The 17,295-nt window shown below is 37.4% G+C and overlaps 1 protein-coding gene across 2 annotated transcripts in view; it reads right to left on the bottom strand.

Moving 5' to 3' along the window:
* Positions 1-17,295, bottom strand: part of FRRS1 (ferric chelate reductase 1) — a 94,409-nt gene that overhangs the window by 68,890 nt on the left and 8,224 nt on the right. For both annotated transcript variants that reach the window (XM_029226854.1, XM_029226856.1), the window contains one exon: positions 14,203-14,310. The gene's annotated coding sequence lies outside the window, so the exon portion shown is untranslated. The remainder of the gene's footprint in view (positions 1-14,202; positions 14,311-17,295) is intronic.

The following is a 17,295-nucleotide window of genomic DNA, read 5'->3' as shown; positions in this document are numbered from 1 at the left end:
AGTGAGAAGGATTCTGGGAGGTTGGTAGGTCATACAGACTGGTGTCTCCTCTCTCCTTTTGACCCTTCCCGAATTCTTCTGGTTGGTGATAGCTTGTTAGATCCACATTCCTTACCAGGACCTCCTGTTGTAAGATACCTCATGCAAGTGGTTACTATCGTGTCTGGCCAGGGTGGGCAGTTTCAGTCAGTGGTTCCCCTAACAAATCTATTTTTCCAAATACTCATTCTCCAAGCTAGAAACCTGGTGCTTATCATAGTCTCCTTTCACTTATCCTCTACATTTTATTGATCATCAAATCAATACTATCCTACCTTCAAAATATTGTTCATATGCTTCCATGTTTTTCTACCCCCTCTATCTTAATCCAGGCCCTCATTGCTTCTTGCCTCCTAGCTGGTCCCCCTGCCTCCAGTCTTGTACCCCCTCTAAATCCATCTACTACACTGGTTTGTATGTATTTTTCTAAAGTATAAATCATTATATCATTTCCTTGATTAAAATCCTTTCCGTTTAATATATTTTCCATATTGAAAATCTTCTGTTTTCACTATCAAGTCCAAGCTCTATAGCATAACACTCAAAGCCCTCTAGAATATGATTCCTGCTTACCTCTCTGGCATAATCTGCTACTTAGACACACTCTGCACTCACCACTGAAAACTCTTTGCAGTGCCCCACAGCCAAGCTTGTTTCAATTATGCTGAAAAGATAATATAGTACTTTCTGAGTTTAAGTTTATGTAAGCGTCTATACCAGAGCTAAATAAATACTGGTTTTCAAAAAGAGATATAAATTAAATTCTAGAAACTGCAGAGCTAGATGACAAGCCTCTAGAAAGCATTGATTGGCTCTACAATAACATATATGAAATTTAGTGTACTTATAAAAAAACTCGTGGTTGTATTTTGGGATCAAGTTAATGGTCTATAATGACAGGGAGTCATTCCCTGTCCCTACCCTTGCCTTTTAGCACCACTTTCCTACTCATAGTCAAGTGTTTCATGGGGTATGAAACATTTTTTAAATTAAGAATAAAGTTTAATATCAATCTAATAACTATAGCCACAATAGTGCAATACATCTTGAATCTGACAAATTATCTGACAAGCTGTGAGCTCTCAGCTTTAGGCCAAGTTGTGCCACTGCTGGATTTAAGCCTGTCCAAGCTTGTTTGGGGAATGACATAGGCAGAACCCACAGAGCTCTCTTTGTGTGAGGAGCTGAGTTATCACCTGAGAGAGAAATTTTCCCATAGGAATCAGGCAAAACAAGCTGATTCAGTAACAGAGCTTTGGTGGGAGGAGAAGGACAATTCTGAGCACAGCGTGGTGATTTTCAATTATATTTACTGCCAAGAACAATCTCCAAGGACTTATATTGCAGTCCTGTGAAGGGGGGAGTAATGTAAGCAAAACCAAAGAACTGTGTACTCATTATCTATTGTCATATAACAAATTAGCACACATTTAGTGGCTAAAAACAACACACAGGTATCATCTCACAGAACCTGGGCATAGTTTAACCAGGTCCTCTGTTTCAGGGTCTCTCATGGTGCTGCAATCAAGGTTTCTGGCATCTCATCTGAAAGCTCAACTGAAGAGGGATCTGCTCCCAATTTCACATGCTTGTTAGCAGGATTCAATGATCTATGTCCTGTTGGGCTGGGGACCTCAGTTTCTTGCCTGCTGACAGCCAGTAGCTGCCCTCAGTTCCTTTTCACTGGGCCTCCCATACGTGGATGCTTGCTTCATGCATGCAAGCCCAGAAGGCAGTCAGGGGAGTCTCCTAGCAACATGGAAGTTTTAGTGCTATGTAATGTAAGTATGGAAGTGACACCCCATCACCTCTGCCATAGTCTGTTGGTTAGAAGCTAGACACAGATCCCACCCACAGTAAAGGTAAAATGGTTACACAGGGCATCAATACCAGGAAACAGATAATTGGGGACCATTTTAGAGTTTCTCTGCCTCAAACTGACTTATCAAAAACTCAAAGTCATTGACGTATCAGCAGCATGACTTTAGTACTGCTTTAACACAGTGCTACAAAAGAGAAGAGTATTTAATGATGGAACCTCATTGTGAGTTTGAAAGCACAGGGAACCTAGAGGGGACTTAGGAGACAATCTGAGGTGAAGAGCACTAAAACACACTTAAAATTCTTTGTATTTTGGCTTAGGACAAGCCTTTACGGGAAAATACTCATTTGAATTCAATAAATGTAAATACCCACACGGTGGCAGTAGATGCCAGGAAATTCTAGGTAATTATAAGCCAGCGAGGTACAGAAGAGCAAATTTATCTTCCTATATGGCAACCCATGTTTTCCTTTTTGTCTAATGCTTCTTTCTGAGAAGACTCAAGAATTTCCGGGTCCTCTTCAAATGGATGTGATAAGGGATTGTCTTCTTCTTTATGTATATTCTTCCACAGTCTCCTCAAGCCCCATAAGTCTGGGATATTCCAGAGAGACTCCCTCAGAAATCTCTAGACTAGAAATAGGCACCAGTATCTATATTCATGTTTGCCCCAAATTCCAGAGGGTACAAGTCAAGTTCTCCTAATAATTTCATCACCATACTTCCATGACAGCTCCAGGGGAGACCTATGTGTTCTGTGACTCAGCAAGCATCCAACTGAGAAATAAATGCCCCTCTCCTGCTTCTTGCAGGCTTAACGATCTTTTCAATGAACTGTCTTAATGCTCTCCTGGATAGATCTGATAGATTCAACCCTTGGGAAAATGGCTGGGGGAAGAAATGAAAAGAACAATGATTCTGGAGTCATGGTCAGTTTGAATAGACTCCTTTTCTAGAAGAATAGCATGAGGGAAGTGAGATTGCCTATCCTCATAAATCAGCTACTGCTGGTGCTCCAGGTCCTAGGCAGCCCTAAAGCAAGGGATTTAGCCCCAGTTATGCAGGGAAAACTTCTGAATTGAAGACAGGTACCTCCAGGGCAGACGTCAACAAGACAGCATCAAGGTGGTCTGGATCAATCCCAACCTCACTCTCACTTGCTCCTAAGTACTGATAATAAGTACACAAGGATTTCTGGACAAATAAAAGGAGGGCCTTGAGGGAAACGGACCAGAACTGCTGCCAGTATAGGCCTGTAGAGCCTCATGTTCTGTTCTATATCACTAATGGGAGCTATTTCCACCCCAAATTATAAAAACATTAGCCTCAATTACTTTTTTTAAATATTAGGGTTTGTAAAGAAGATTTCACAACTGAAAATAAGTGAGCCAATGCAATGTTCTTCACACCCTCAGGCAGCCTCCATCCATTTGATGCAGCTGTCTGCTGAAATATGCCAACTGGGCAGTTAAAAATAGATGGCAGCTCCCTTAAAGGGGTTGCATGATTGATTTCTATAGCCTTCCATATTTATTTGTCTAGATCAGTTGTCTCCAAATGTTTTTTCCTGTGTACACGTAAAAGAAATTTGAAAAACAATGTATCCTTCACGAATTTTTTAAGTTGACCATCTAATGTTTTTTAATATGTTTAAAAGTTTATTTGTCCTTGGGTTAATATTACCTTATTACTAGAATGAGTCAGGATTTAGCTATTCCTGTTTTTCATTTATATTTATAGCACTAAAAAATCTTATTTTTATACATAAGTAGATGAGAATGAAAGTTTTGTTAGTAAAATTTTAAATATATTAAGCATATATTTTGCATCTGATAATTAGAACAATATATTAACCTCAGAGAGGGAGAACTTGATTTAATAAAGCTGGTTTTCTGAAGTTTAGGGTACTATATCATAGGTGACTTTTTTTTTTAATTTTGTTCTACATTCCTTATATATTAGTATATGTCCTACTTTTTTAAAAGCATGGAAAGGAATCATGAGAAAAACAGAAAGACAAAGAGGAAGAGAAATAGAAAAAGTATCAGGTCCAGGGATGGATTCAGGTTTTGTTAGCCTGAAGCCTATATAACATGAGGTGCAGACCTCTTTAAAAAAAGAGGACAACATTATAAATTTTAAAAATTAGGTGGAAAAGTAAATATTTATGTAACGTGAGAATAAAATCATGACAAATTATGCATTTTAAAGGATGATAAATTCCACAAACATCATATAACCTAGAAAAGTATAACAATATCAATAACAATATTAATTAATATCTCTATAACAATTTTTCTACACTTTCTGGCTCAATACTTTTAATCATCTCTTCAAATGGCAATGCCTTTTTATACCATTTTCTATGGGAAAAAGAAAATCGAGATTTTTCCTCAACATAGTTGGTACATTTTATTATTGATAGTTTAGAAAAGCTACTTTCTGCTTCATTGTTAGTGGAAGTTACTGGTTAAGCCACATCCACAATTTCCTCCCAGTTTCTTTCTCAGGAGGTGCTTCTTGCCAGGGCAAGCCCTTAGAGACTAGCCCTTTGACTGGCCAGGCTAAAGCTCTGGCATGGGGGCCACAGCCCCGGGGACAGCTCTGCCAGGTCTCCTTGACCCCCTTTCTCACCTACCGTGTGAGAGTGCTGCTCTGATATGACTCCCTCAAGAGTAACTCATTATTTGATAATAGCGAGAATATGAAAGAGGTAAGTTAGTCAAACAACAAAAACAAGAATTGTCATTGCACCAGCTGTCCCACGCTATTGAATCTGGAAAATCCCCCAAAGGGTCAAACTACCCCTTTACTAATGCCGTGCCTCACACTTACTAGACATTCATATTAGGCAGGAAAAGACAACGGTCTATGAAAGGTTTATGATTATAAGAGGTTTCTCCAATACCAATATGTTGATTGTTCCTCTGAAGATTTTGCACCCCAGGGTGATGCATCATAGATGATTTGGGTGGATAAGAGGTATTTCTTTTGAAAAGTTGGGAAATGGTAACTGTAAAAGAGAATTTGGGCAAGGGGAAAGGAGAAACAGCATTAATATATATTCTCTGGTTGCTGGATGTATTATTCTCCAAGGCTATACTGTTCTCTGATTCGAGCCAACATCGATACTGTTACTCGCATTATTCAAACCTTCTGTATCTTTTCTAATATTTTATCTGCTTAATCTATCATTAATTTTGTGATATATGTTGAAATAGTCTACTGTAATTGTAGAGTTATCAGTTTCTCCCTGTAGTTCTATCCACTTTTGCTTTGTAAATATTGAGTATGTTTTATTAGGTATACACAAGTTTAATATTGTTATATGTTTCTGGTGAATTGAATCTTATTCTAGCATTTATCCCATTATATTAATTACTAGTTCAGGAGCTTCCCTGGTGGCGCAGTGGTTGAGAGTCCGCCTGCTGATGCAGGGGACATGGGTTTGTGCCCTGGTCTGGGAAGATCCCACATGCCGCGGAGCGGCTGGGCCCGTGAGCCATGGCAGCTGAAAAAAAAAAAAAAAGTACAAACTTCGTAACTCATCATTCAGATTTCTCAATGACCTGAAATTCACTCATTTTCTCCTCACATACTAGAAAAACAATCAAACTGAAATCCCCACTAGCCTTACACAAATCCTACATCCCTTCTGCTTTCCACATATAATATTGAGATAACGGTATAACTTCCCTTCGCAATCTGCAAGTTCAAACCCTTTAAAGTCAATCTTAAAAGCCTCTTCTGAAAGTTTTTGGCATATTCACCCCAATAAAAATATTCTCTCCTTCTTTTGAATGATGTTATGGACTCAATGTTTGTGTTTTCTCAAAAATTCAAATGTTGAAGCCCCAAACGCCAATGTGACTATTTAGAGACAGAGCCTGTGCCGAAGTGATAAAGGTTAAATGAGATCATAAGGGTAGGGCCCTAATCTGACAGGGCTGGTACCCTTATGAGGAAGAAACCCCAGAGCTCTCTCTCTCCACCATGTGAAGGCACAGTGAGAAGATAGCTGTCTGCAAACAAAGGAAAGAGCTCTCACCAGGAATAAAATCAGTCGGCACCCTAATCGTAGACTTCCCAGCCTCCAGAACTGTGAGAAATACATTTCTGTTGTTTAAGCCACCCAGTCTGTGGTATTTTGTCATGACAGCCTGAGCTGACTAACACAAATGACAACATACTACTTTATCAATATCTCTTCTTGGGTTTAGATTTTTTCCATTGAATTATCATTGCTCATGTGGCATGGTTTTTCTCAGTTATTAATGTCTAATAATTAATAATGATTCAAAGAACCCAGCAACCTTCATACCAAATAAATAATCTCACATGCATGCTTGCAGAACCAGGTTTACTTGTCAGATTTATATTTATTTGGTATCTTGTCATCAAAAACTTGAGTCCTTAAAAGTTTGTTTACAAGATCTTATGCGATATTTTAAAAACTAAAATGATTCTTTGTTACATAATCCTTAACCTCTGAGACTAAGATGTTTGTTTTCAAGGTTTGTTATGAAAAATTATGTCTACTTATGTATTTAATATAGGAATTTGAATATGTTCTTCAAATGTAAAATATTTGAGTAATATTTTTAACTCGAAGGCTCTGATTTCACTGATTGTGTTAGAATGAATTCACCCAGCATAAAAATTGTTTGAATTCTCCTAGAATTAAAAAAGCACCTATTTCCCTTCTAGCATAGGTTGTACAAGTAAAAACAGTGAATGACTATAGTAGAATTATTTTTAAAAACACAATGCAGAATCTCTACTTTTTCATCTATACAAATGTGCTTTGAATTTATATGGCATTTCTTTTTCCCAAACTCTTTAATTTATACATTGCTCTGACAGTTACTGCATGCCTGAAATGTGTCATGAACTGTGTTGGCACTGAGGAAAAAAAAATGAGCAAAAAAGTAGAAGATTTGCAACCACTTAGAGGGGTGGGATAGGGAGGGTGGGAGGGAGACACAAGAGGGAGGAGATATGGTGATATATGTATATGTATAGCTGATTCACTTTGTTATAAAGCAGAAACTAACACACCATTGTAAAGCAATTATACTCCAATAAAGATGTTTAAAAAAAAGGTTACACTAATCTTTCTTAAATTCCTTAAAAATAAATAAAATTATAAGAGAAATTGATATTTCTACATAACCATTAATGGGATTAGAAACTGGAATAACTTTTTGGTAGGTGTGACAACTGTGATAATATGTGTGTCTAATTCTATGAGTAATTTGACTTTTAGGAATTTATCCTGCAAATAAACTTTCACAAAATGGGGGGGAAAAAAAAGTGGAAGAGACAGATTATAATTAAATTTTTTAAATTACAACTGATATTTACATAGTGCTTACTATGTTCCAGGCCCTGTTTTAAGCATTGTATATACACTAAATCATTTAAGACTCACAACAACCCTTAATATAGGTTCTATTAGTATCCCCATGTTCAAGATAAGGAAACTGAGGCACCAAGAATTTAAGACCCAAGATTCCAAGCCAAGCAGTCTTGGTGTGAAAACCCTTGCTCAACTGTACTCACCTCACTAATCACACAAGTAAATGCAAAACTGCTACCGTACTATGCAGTAAGAAAGAGATATACAAAGGCCATTAAAGGCCTCCATAATGGGGAGTGGGAGCTGGTCAGGAGGAACAAGGAAGGTTCCCTGAGGAAGTCTGCTTGAGTTGAGATTGGAAGAATAGGTTAAGTTGCAGAGACGGGTGGGAGGAGTCTTCCTGGCAGACAGGGCAACAAATAAAATAGCCCTGTGGTAGAGCATGAACAAAGGACTGAACCACAGCTAGTTGCCTCAAGCAGGAACACAGGAGGGATGATGATGGAGGATGAGATTGGGGAGGGTAGAGAGCTATGAGAGGTAAGGGTGGAGGCAGATCATTTAGGCCCATCTAGGCCAATTTAAAGAATTTCACTCATCTTTTTTTTTTTTTTTCCCACTCATCTTTGTCTATGTTATTCTGATTAAGAGCTAGTTTTCTACTTCAAAAGGTAGAGCTAGAAGCAGATTTTTTGTTTCCTCTAAAAGAGAAGGCTGTCACGTAAAGACTCACAAGCTATGGATAAACTACTGTATCCAGCTTTTTGTTGTTGCTGGTGGTGGGTGGGTTGACCTGTTCACCATACTGAAGCTAGTTCATCAAAGCTTGACGCACAAGTATAAAGGTGAATATTAAAGCTCTGCATGGGGATGAGAGTCCCCAGAAAAAGAGCAGAGTAGAAGAGAGTGCCAACATTTAATTGTCAATTGGCAGAGGATGAGCTCAAAAGATTTAAAGAAAGAGAAAAAGAAAGGGTTTGGGGGAGAGGAGAGAGGGAGAGAGAAGGAAAGGAAGAGTGAAAGAGAGAAAGGAAGGAAAGAAGGAAGGAAAACAGGAAGGAAGGAAGAAAAAAGAACAATCTGAGGGGTAAAAGGAAAATCAAAAGAGTGTTGTCAATAGAGGCAAGAGAAAAATGTTACAAGGCAGGAGATGTTAACAATTTCAGATACTACTGAGCTACCAAGTCAGATAAGAAATGAGATTTAGCATCGTGAAAGTCATTGGTAACCTAACAGGAGCCATGGGAATAGGGCAACAATTCTAAACCAGAGGCAATTTTGCTTTGCAGGGGTCATTTGGTAATGTCTGAAAACATTTTTGGTTGTCACAGCTGCAGGGAGAGAGCTGCTACAGGTATCTAGTGAATAAAGACCAGGGATGCTGCTAAACATCCTAAAATGTGCAGGACAGTGTCGCAAATATAAAACATTGGCCTAAAATGCCAATAGTGCCAAGGTTAAGAAATCCTGAGATGGAGCAATGTAGGCAGAAGTTAGATTGGAAAAGGCTTAGAAATGGCTAGGTGGAAAGAAATAGAAACCGTTTTTCAAAAATTTGAACAGAGGAAATAGGGTAGTAACTAGAAGGGAACGAAGAAATCTAGAGAAAATTTCTCTCTCTCTTTCCTTTCCTCTCTTTCTTTCTCGTAATTGGGAGATACTTGATCCTGTTTTTAAAAGCTCCAATTGAAGAGAGTTTGAATATTCAGATAAAAGATAATCCATAATTTCAGGTACCTTAGAAGGTGGGAGGGAGTAAAATAAAAGTACCAGAGGAGGGGTTAGCCTCAGCAAAAATAATTATACCCATACTGTAACCGAAGGAAACTAGAATAGTATGGACAGATAATGGGACAGGTGATGCAGTTCTCATTTAAGGGCTTCTATTTTCTCTATAAAATAAAAATCAATATCATATTCTGAGAATCATGGGTGATGAGAGGAAGAAGGTTTGAAGAAGCTTGAAATAATCATTATGGAAAGTGGGAGAGAGCTTGGCTGAGAATCCTTACAGGATTGCTGTACAGTTTGAAGTTGCTTTAATTACTTTTTTGTAATATCAGTAGGCCCTATTGTGTAACTCTCTCCAGCAGTGCTTTGCTGCTCAGGCACAGATGCAGAGAAAGCAGACAGTTGGTTTATCTATGGTTGCAGTCTTTGGCAGATGCCACAAAGAAGACAGGAGGGGAAGTTTAAGCTATTAGCAACAGTATTATTGAACACTACATCATGGAATCTTGCTGGACAAAGACAGATATGAATAAGGGAGACATATGGATGAGAAGAAAATGCATGAGTTAACAGTCATCAATAGGAGGACATTTTATCCAAGGCAAAATGGGAATATGGCAGTGACTTCAATCTATGCTACAAATATACAAACTGAGATATGAACTCCCCCAAAGCAGGGTATGCAGAACAAAGCCTTGATTATCATCAATAAATGTGCTGTACAAGATGGGTCCCCTGAGGTTCACCAGAGCTCTGGGTGAATTTTACAATATCATATTAAAGAATATGCTTTATCGAGGAAACTCAAGGAGTCAGCAACAAGAAAAGTCACAGGTCCTTTGATTTTCCCATTTTTCCCATGAGGAAGTATGCAGGGCCCCTGGTCATCTGATGGACACTTGGTCCAGTATTCTAGGGCAGATCCCCCACCTCACTGTTGCTCTCCTTTCTTACAGGGCAAGCATGATAGCAACCTTAATCAGAGGAGATAAGCACACAACATAAATGTTAGGCAGTCTGGATTGCATGCAATATATTTAAAGGGAGTAACTATGAAAGCTAGCTGCCCAGCACCTGAGGACAGCGGAGATCATAGAAAGCTGTAGTTCCTGCAAGAGGGTAAAATAATGCCATCAGTCTAATAGGAAGCTGAGTTCAAGTGTGGCTTCTCGCACTGGTTGAAGGGTGATTCCTGGTTCCAGGTAGCCCAGTGCTTCGGTAACCAAGAGTGAGCTCTCAGGGTTACTTTCAGACAATCCTGCCCCTTGTGCCATGAACTTTTATACATTATTCAACAAATGACATTTATAATAGCTTGTTGTAAATATATTTCAGCAGACTTCTCTCACTTTATTTCTTCAACATCCTGTGTGGTTTTTAAAGAAAAGGAAGAAACAGAGGATATGGTTTCAAAGTGAAGAGAGGTCTTATGAAACAAACCATAATGTTGTTGGCACTTATCAACTAAAAATGTTTAAGTGTAACTTACAGAGAATATCTCTAAATGTGATTTATGATACAGACACAAAATACCTAAATACATAAATACCTAAATTTCATAATGGCAACATATTCCATGAGGGGTTTTTCCTTTTATAACAAAGATAGGGAAAAAAAAAAAAAAGCTAAGAAAACAGAGAACAGAAAATGTCCAATAAAGATTTTCTTTAATTGGTTTAGAGTTCTAGAATAAAATAACAGAATGTTTATCACTAAGACACAGAAAGTATAGCTACTGCCAAGAGGCATGAAATTTCTGAGGTCCAAGATTTCTGTAATATGAAAAGTTAAACAAAACAAAAAGTTGAACACAGCAGAGAAAGCTGCCAAGTAGTCCTTTTTGTGGTTTTATTTTATTTTACTCTAAAGCTACTTAAAAATATGCAATATTGATATTAGTGGCAACTCACATTTATGATTGAATTTGGCAGTAAACAGAACCTCATTACCTCAATGTTATTGAGAGAGATGCCGTGGGAAAAAGTCTTCAAGTTGATCAGAGAGAGAATATGTCCCCTGGAAGCTAGAAGTGATGGTTTGTCTCCAAAAACAAAAATCATCAAGTGAAAAGAGGTGAAAAATATGGGGAATGCAAAAGAAAAAGTCCCTTCTCTGACAAAACAAGGAAGAGACAGCATAGGGCACACAATGTCACAGGCTTAGAATTTAAAAAACAACCAAATGAATTGGCTAGCTGATAGCCTACAGATTCCAGAAGAGTAGGAAGTAGAGCGTGCCTAAAAATAGAGGTTTAGGAAGGCATGACCTTGAGCCACAAAGGCATAACTAGTGCTTCTTAAACTTGAATGTGCTTACAAATCACCTGGAGATCTTGATAAAATGCACTCCGATTTAGTAGGCCTAGCATTAGGCTTGAGATTCTGCTTTTCTAACAAGCTCCCAAGAGATACCAATGCTGCCTTGTCCTTGGATCACACTTTGAATAGCAAAGCATCACACTGATGACACCAACTTAATGTAGCATCCTGGGAACCCAAATAGAAACTTTCCACATATTTGTTCAGCCATAGAAATTACAGACCTTCACAAGACTAGGAAATTAGTGACATGGAGAAAGAAGAGTTTATTAACTTTACATGTGACTCATTGAATTAATTTTTGCTTTATGCTAACCAAACTTTTTTTTTAATTTATTTATTTTTTGGTTGTGATGTGTCTTCATTGCTGTGCACGGGCTTTCTCTAGTTGCGGTGAGCGGGAGCTACTCTTTGTTGGGGTGTGCAGGCTTCTCATTGCGGTGGCTTCTCTTATTGCAGAGCATGGGGTCTATGTGTGCAGGCTTCAGTAGTTACGGGCTCTCGGGCTCTAGAGCACAGGCTCAGTAGTTGTGGCACACAGGCTTAGTTGCTCTGCGGCATGTGGGATCTTCTCGGACCAGGGATTGAACCTGTGTCCCCTGCACTGGCAGGCGGATTCTCAACCACTGTGCCACCAGGGAAGTCTTATGCTAACCAAACTTATTAACATAAACCTGTCATGAGAATACCTGTGCTATTTTTCAGATAATCCCAGAAGCACGGATAAAGCAATATATGCTCACCTGTCAACAGTCTATGAAAATACACATGGGACTTATTATAAAAGACAATAGCACCCATTTTACATGGAAACTTCACAGGTGTAAATCTGTGGACTTATGTGAGCAGAGCATCTCACTTAACTGTCAGGTAAAGCACATGCTTTATAAGTTGAACCATGTGTTCAGGTGCCAAAGAGCACTGTTTCTTGCCCCTGCCCACTTGAGCTCTGTCCAGCAGAGAGGACTAAAGACATCTGACCAGCAGATTGTGCCCTGCTAATGAGAATACCTGGAATATGTCAAAGCATCTACAATTAGCCTATTTTCCTTCTGTTTCACTTCTGGGGTGACATCCCCCAGCCTATTAAGTAGCAGCAGTCTCCTCCCCAAACATCATGCCCAATTCTCACTATGTTTCCCCAATCTTTTAGATCTGAGCAGCTATGCCAGTCCTGACTTGTGTTCTAATTCTGCAGCTAAGACTGGAACCTGGCAAAAAATCCTAGACAATATGGCTTCTGGGGGCCCTGATATTATGCTTAAGTCCTTGTGACCCTTCCCCACTTCTTCACTGTAGATCTGTCTGTGGTCCAACTCTACCCCCAAGAACAAAGATCCTGACATTTGACTAAAAGTATTATAATTAAGGCTATTTTTACCATAGCTTACCCAGTCAGATTGAATCCTTGCCTATTTATGCCATCCTGGACAGGATTCATGGCATCTCTGAAATTGTACTGTTTTATTCTACAAAAAAAATATCAGTGTGCTCTAGTATGTTCTCTCTGTCTGTATGTAGTCCATAATACCTTGTGACTGCACCTAGAAATCAAAAAACTTAGAAATTAGTTCCCTTCTACCACTGACTAGCCAGACTATATTACACAAGTCACTTTACATTTCAAGACACCATTTTTCTTATCTATAACATGGAGTTAGTTACTATCTTGTCTTCTTTGCAAAATTGTTGTGAAGATTAAATGAAATCATGAATGTTGCAATACTTTGAAAATCTGTAAAGTACTGTATAAGTATCAAATATTATCACTGATATTGCAAGTTTAATTTAGCAGATGAATAAATGACTTTTAAAAGCAATTTTTCCAAGTCTGGATTAATAATTGACAGTTAACATCACATTCTGCTGGGATTTCCCTGGTGGTCCAGTGGCTAAGACTCCACACTCCCAATGCAGGGGGCCCAGGTTCAATCCCTGGTCAGGGAACTAAATCCCACATGCCTCAACTAAGACCCGGTGCAGCCAAATAAATAAGTTAATTAAATATTTTTTAATCTGCCTCTTGAACCCAAAGGACTAAAGGGACAACTTGATCTGTGGTTATGCTGCCAAATAAAATGCAACCAACTTACATGGCTTTAAGTACTCCTCTAGGTGCTGACTAATAAAACATAACTACTGAACTTGTAGATGTCACAGTATCCTGTGGTTCACTTATTCTTTGTAGGAAAGCAAATTCTGTACTTCCATAATTTCTATTTTTTCTATTTTTGATATTATAAACCAATTAGATAATTATAAGATATCAAAAGGCAATTAGATTGTCTTGCACTGAGTAGGTTCCCAACAAATATAATACTAAATAAAGTATCAAAGAACTTTGTCAACCCAGAGATGATGCAACTCATGGTAAATCTGACCATATGAATATCTGACTATATGAATTATTCCTACAGTTTAATATTCATTTTCCAATATAGAAAATTTGGAAAAAATATATATAAAGTATAAATTGATTCCAAAGTATTCATACAAAAAAATCATATTATTTCACTAAATATTTCTCAGTGTTGCTGAGAAATTCCACTTTGGTCCAAGCTCATAGTATCTCAAATGAAGAGATGGATACAAGATACCTAGGAGGCTGGACACTAAGTGTTAAAGTTTACAGTGGTAGTGAGAGTCCCTGGAACTGAGCGTCCAATTAGGGAAGAGGACAGCTGTAAAGACCATTCTTAAGCTTACCTGTAACCCTGCCTGATCCACAGTGGATGACGAGCTCCTAAGAGGAGTATTATGTAGCAGAAAGTGCAATGCCAAAAATGGTCCAAGGGTCAGAACTCTCTCCTATATTTATGGGTCCCACCTAGATCCCTCAGGATGCCTGTAAATTCTATGTGGGAGAGAGACATGTTGGAAGTCTCAACATCCCCAGAGACTCTCCTCCCCATCACCATCCCACACCTCCTTACCTTGTTGAGTGAGGGCATGTCAGTGAGGCATGCTTGGGCTTCCTCAATTTACTGCTCAGAAAACAGCTATCTCATGAGTTAGGCTGTCCAAGATTCCTCCCAGTCTTCCTGAAATGCAATATCATCCAATTATGTTTAGAGAAATTGCTCTGATTTCTGAAGTATGGATAGTTCCTCACTGTGGATTCTATTCCTAATGCACATGTCCCCTATTTATGCATTCTAGCTTAGAGATCATTGTATTGACACAGAAATTAAGGCTCTAAGAGTGACTTGTCCAAACAACTAGTTAGTGACTCAGCAAAGTTTTTAATCATCCTATCTGATGTGCACTCTAGTGTCCTTCCTTTTGTGCCACCTTGACTCCTAACAGTCCAGAATTAACACAAGAATGTTGTTTGACATCTTGATTTTAATGTTACTATTAAGATATAACATGAAGGAATCAGAAAGCACCTTAAATTTTCATTACTTTTAAAATTGTTATTTTAAAATATAAAAAAAAAAAGTCAATAAGCCTTGGGAAGGAGAGAGAGAAAAGTCAAGATGGGACCTAGAGAATATGTTAAATGAATATGATATGATTTATCAGTTCAAAGGCTAAATATTGAATCTGTTCTGAACTTAGTATATATTTCATATATTTGTACTTCAAAAATACCATTATTATCAAATTTAAGCCTCACTGTTTTCTTTTTAAAAGAAGAGTTATATTTCACTTATTTATTTTTAAATATCAATTACTCTATGTATTTATTTATTTTCAGACCTAAACAGGTATACTTTGCTATCCATTTTTCCTTTCAGTTTCAATTAGATATAATTAACATAAAGCACTGTATAAGTTTAAAAGTTGTACATCATAATGATTTGACTTGCATGCATCATGAAATGATTACCACAGTAAGCTTAGTGAACATACATCATTCTATATAGATGCAAAAGAAAAAAAAATTTTTTCCCTATGATGAGATCTCTTAGGATTTACTCTCTTAACAACTTTCATCCTTCCCCCAACACCCTCCCCTGCCCCCCACTGCCTCTGGTAACCACAAATCCAGTCTCTTTTCCTGAGTTTGCTTGCTTGTTTTTTTGTTTGTTTTCAAAGTATAATTGACTTACAACGCTATATTAGTTCCTGGTGCACAACATAGTGATTCTGAATTTTTTTTAAAAAGTAAATTTTACTATGTTTGAATCTCTAACTAAATTCTTTCCAGTAAAACATTTTTAAAAAAAAGTGAAAACTTATTAGTATTTTTCTATAATCAAAGAAGCAATCATTTGCCTTGACAGGACATGTTACCTATGTTCATGGAATAAACTTTCCAAAGTGCTGATTAATTTAGTCTTAAAGTTTTGCTGATTATCCACTATGCTACATTCAGGATATACAAGCCCTTTATCACTGTGTAAGCAGTAAAATGACTCCCACAGTCACTGTAAATTGAGAAGAGGGCTTTTTTTAAACCTTAGGCAATTAAAATAGATTGGCCTTTGTAGTTATACCATTGACCTTTCATCAGAATTTATTTGATCATCAGTGAAATACTTGGGTCAAGTGTTCTGCTAAATTAGGTTATGTTGGTCATCAAATTGAGAGTCTATAAAGCAGGTATCACTCATAGATTATACTTCATCTAATTTTATTTTTACACAGTGTACTGTGATGCTTTTCATAACATAAAGCCTACTTTGGAAAGTTAGTCAAAGTACCTCTATTTTCCAATTCTGGCTTTATATTACGGTTTGTACATCTACCCTCAGACAGCCTATCAACTTAACTTTTGAGAATTAAATAATGCATGAGCCTATACAGCTTTGGAATAAGAAAATAATCAATAGTGACATGGTTAAAAAAAAAAAGTACATTCCTCTCTTAATACCAAAATCTAAATATTTCAGTTCAACAATACTAAGTCAAATTAAAATGCACAATTGCTCACTTTTGCACTATTTGCAGAACTTGGATACTTTCACATTTATACTTCACAATAAATTAACACTATGAAATTTACTGAGTCTGATGCAATCTCTCTTCGGGAAAGGAGAGGGAATAAAGGGCAAGGGGAACACCGTTGTTCTTTGATACCCTCCAAGATGTTTTATTAAGTGTTTACTATACAACAATCTCCAGTTCCAGGTAACTGGGGATAAGGGGAAAAGATATTTTCTCCCCTCAAGAACTCACTCTCTGGGTGAGACAGACCTAAGATTGTTATTGTCAGGATATTTTATGCATTCTTCCATTTTGAAAGCTTTGTTTTGAGAAGTTTGTTTGTTTTCCACCATTTGAGCTGGGCTGTGACTTTCCACCATGAAATCAGCTGTCCAATCGACTCTAATTCATAACTGAGAAAAAATTTAAACTTAACCAAAATTAATAATAATAATTAATTAATAATAAGAATACTACTTTTGAAAAGACAGTAAATGCAGCATTGTTAGCACCATGCTAGCCATGGACTTATTATAGTGTCATGAGAAACAGCAAATTCAAGCCCCGTGGCCTTTCCTATGACATTTCAAAAGGGAAAAGGAAATGTATATTCTTAAAAAGAAATAAAGGATCACCTCAACTGGTGCAGGAAAAAAGCATTTGACAAAAGTCAACATCCTTTTATTTAAAAATTCAACAAACTAGGAATAGAAGAAAACTGCCTCAACAAATAAAAGCCATGTATGAAAAAACCACAGCAAAATCATACTCAGTGGTGAAAGACTGAAAGCTTTTCCTCTAAAATCAAAAGCAAGGCAAAGATGCCCACTTTCATCACTTTTATTCAACATAGTACTAGTCCTAGCCAAAGCAATTAGGTAGGTTAAACAAATAAATAAGTAAACGGTATCCAAATAGAAAAGGAAGAAGTAAAATTATCTCTGTTCACAGATGTTATGATCTTAGAGTCGAAAACCCTAAACATTCCATGTACACACACAAAAAAGCGATTACAACTAATAAACAAATTCAGCAAAGTAGCAGGATAAAAGTCAACACAAAAAAATAAGTTGCATTTCTATACACTAACAATGAACATCTGAAAAGAAACTGGGAACACATGCATTGTTCATGGGAATGCAAAATGGTAAAGC

This window comes from Monodon monoceros, unplaced genomic scaffold (genome assembly GCF_005190385.1).
Source record: "Monodon monoceros isolate NGI ecotype Baffin Bay Population unplaced genomic scaffold, NGI_Narwhal_1 Super_Scaffold_18, whole genome shotgun sequence".
NCBI lineage: Eukaryota > Metazoa > Chordata > Mammalia > Artiodactyla > Monodontidae > Monodon > Monodon monoceros.
This window is presented reverse-complemented; position numbering and strand designations above follow the sequence as displayed.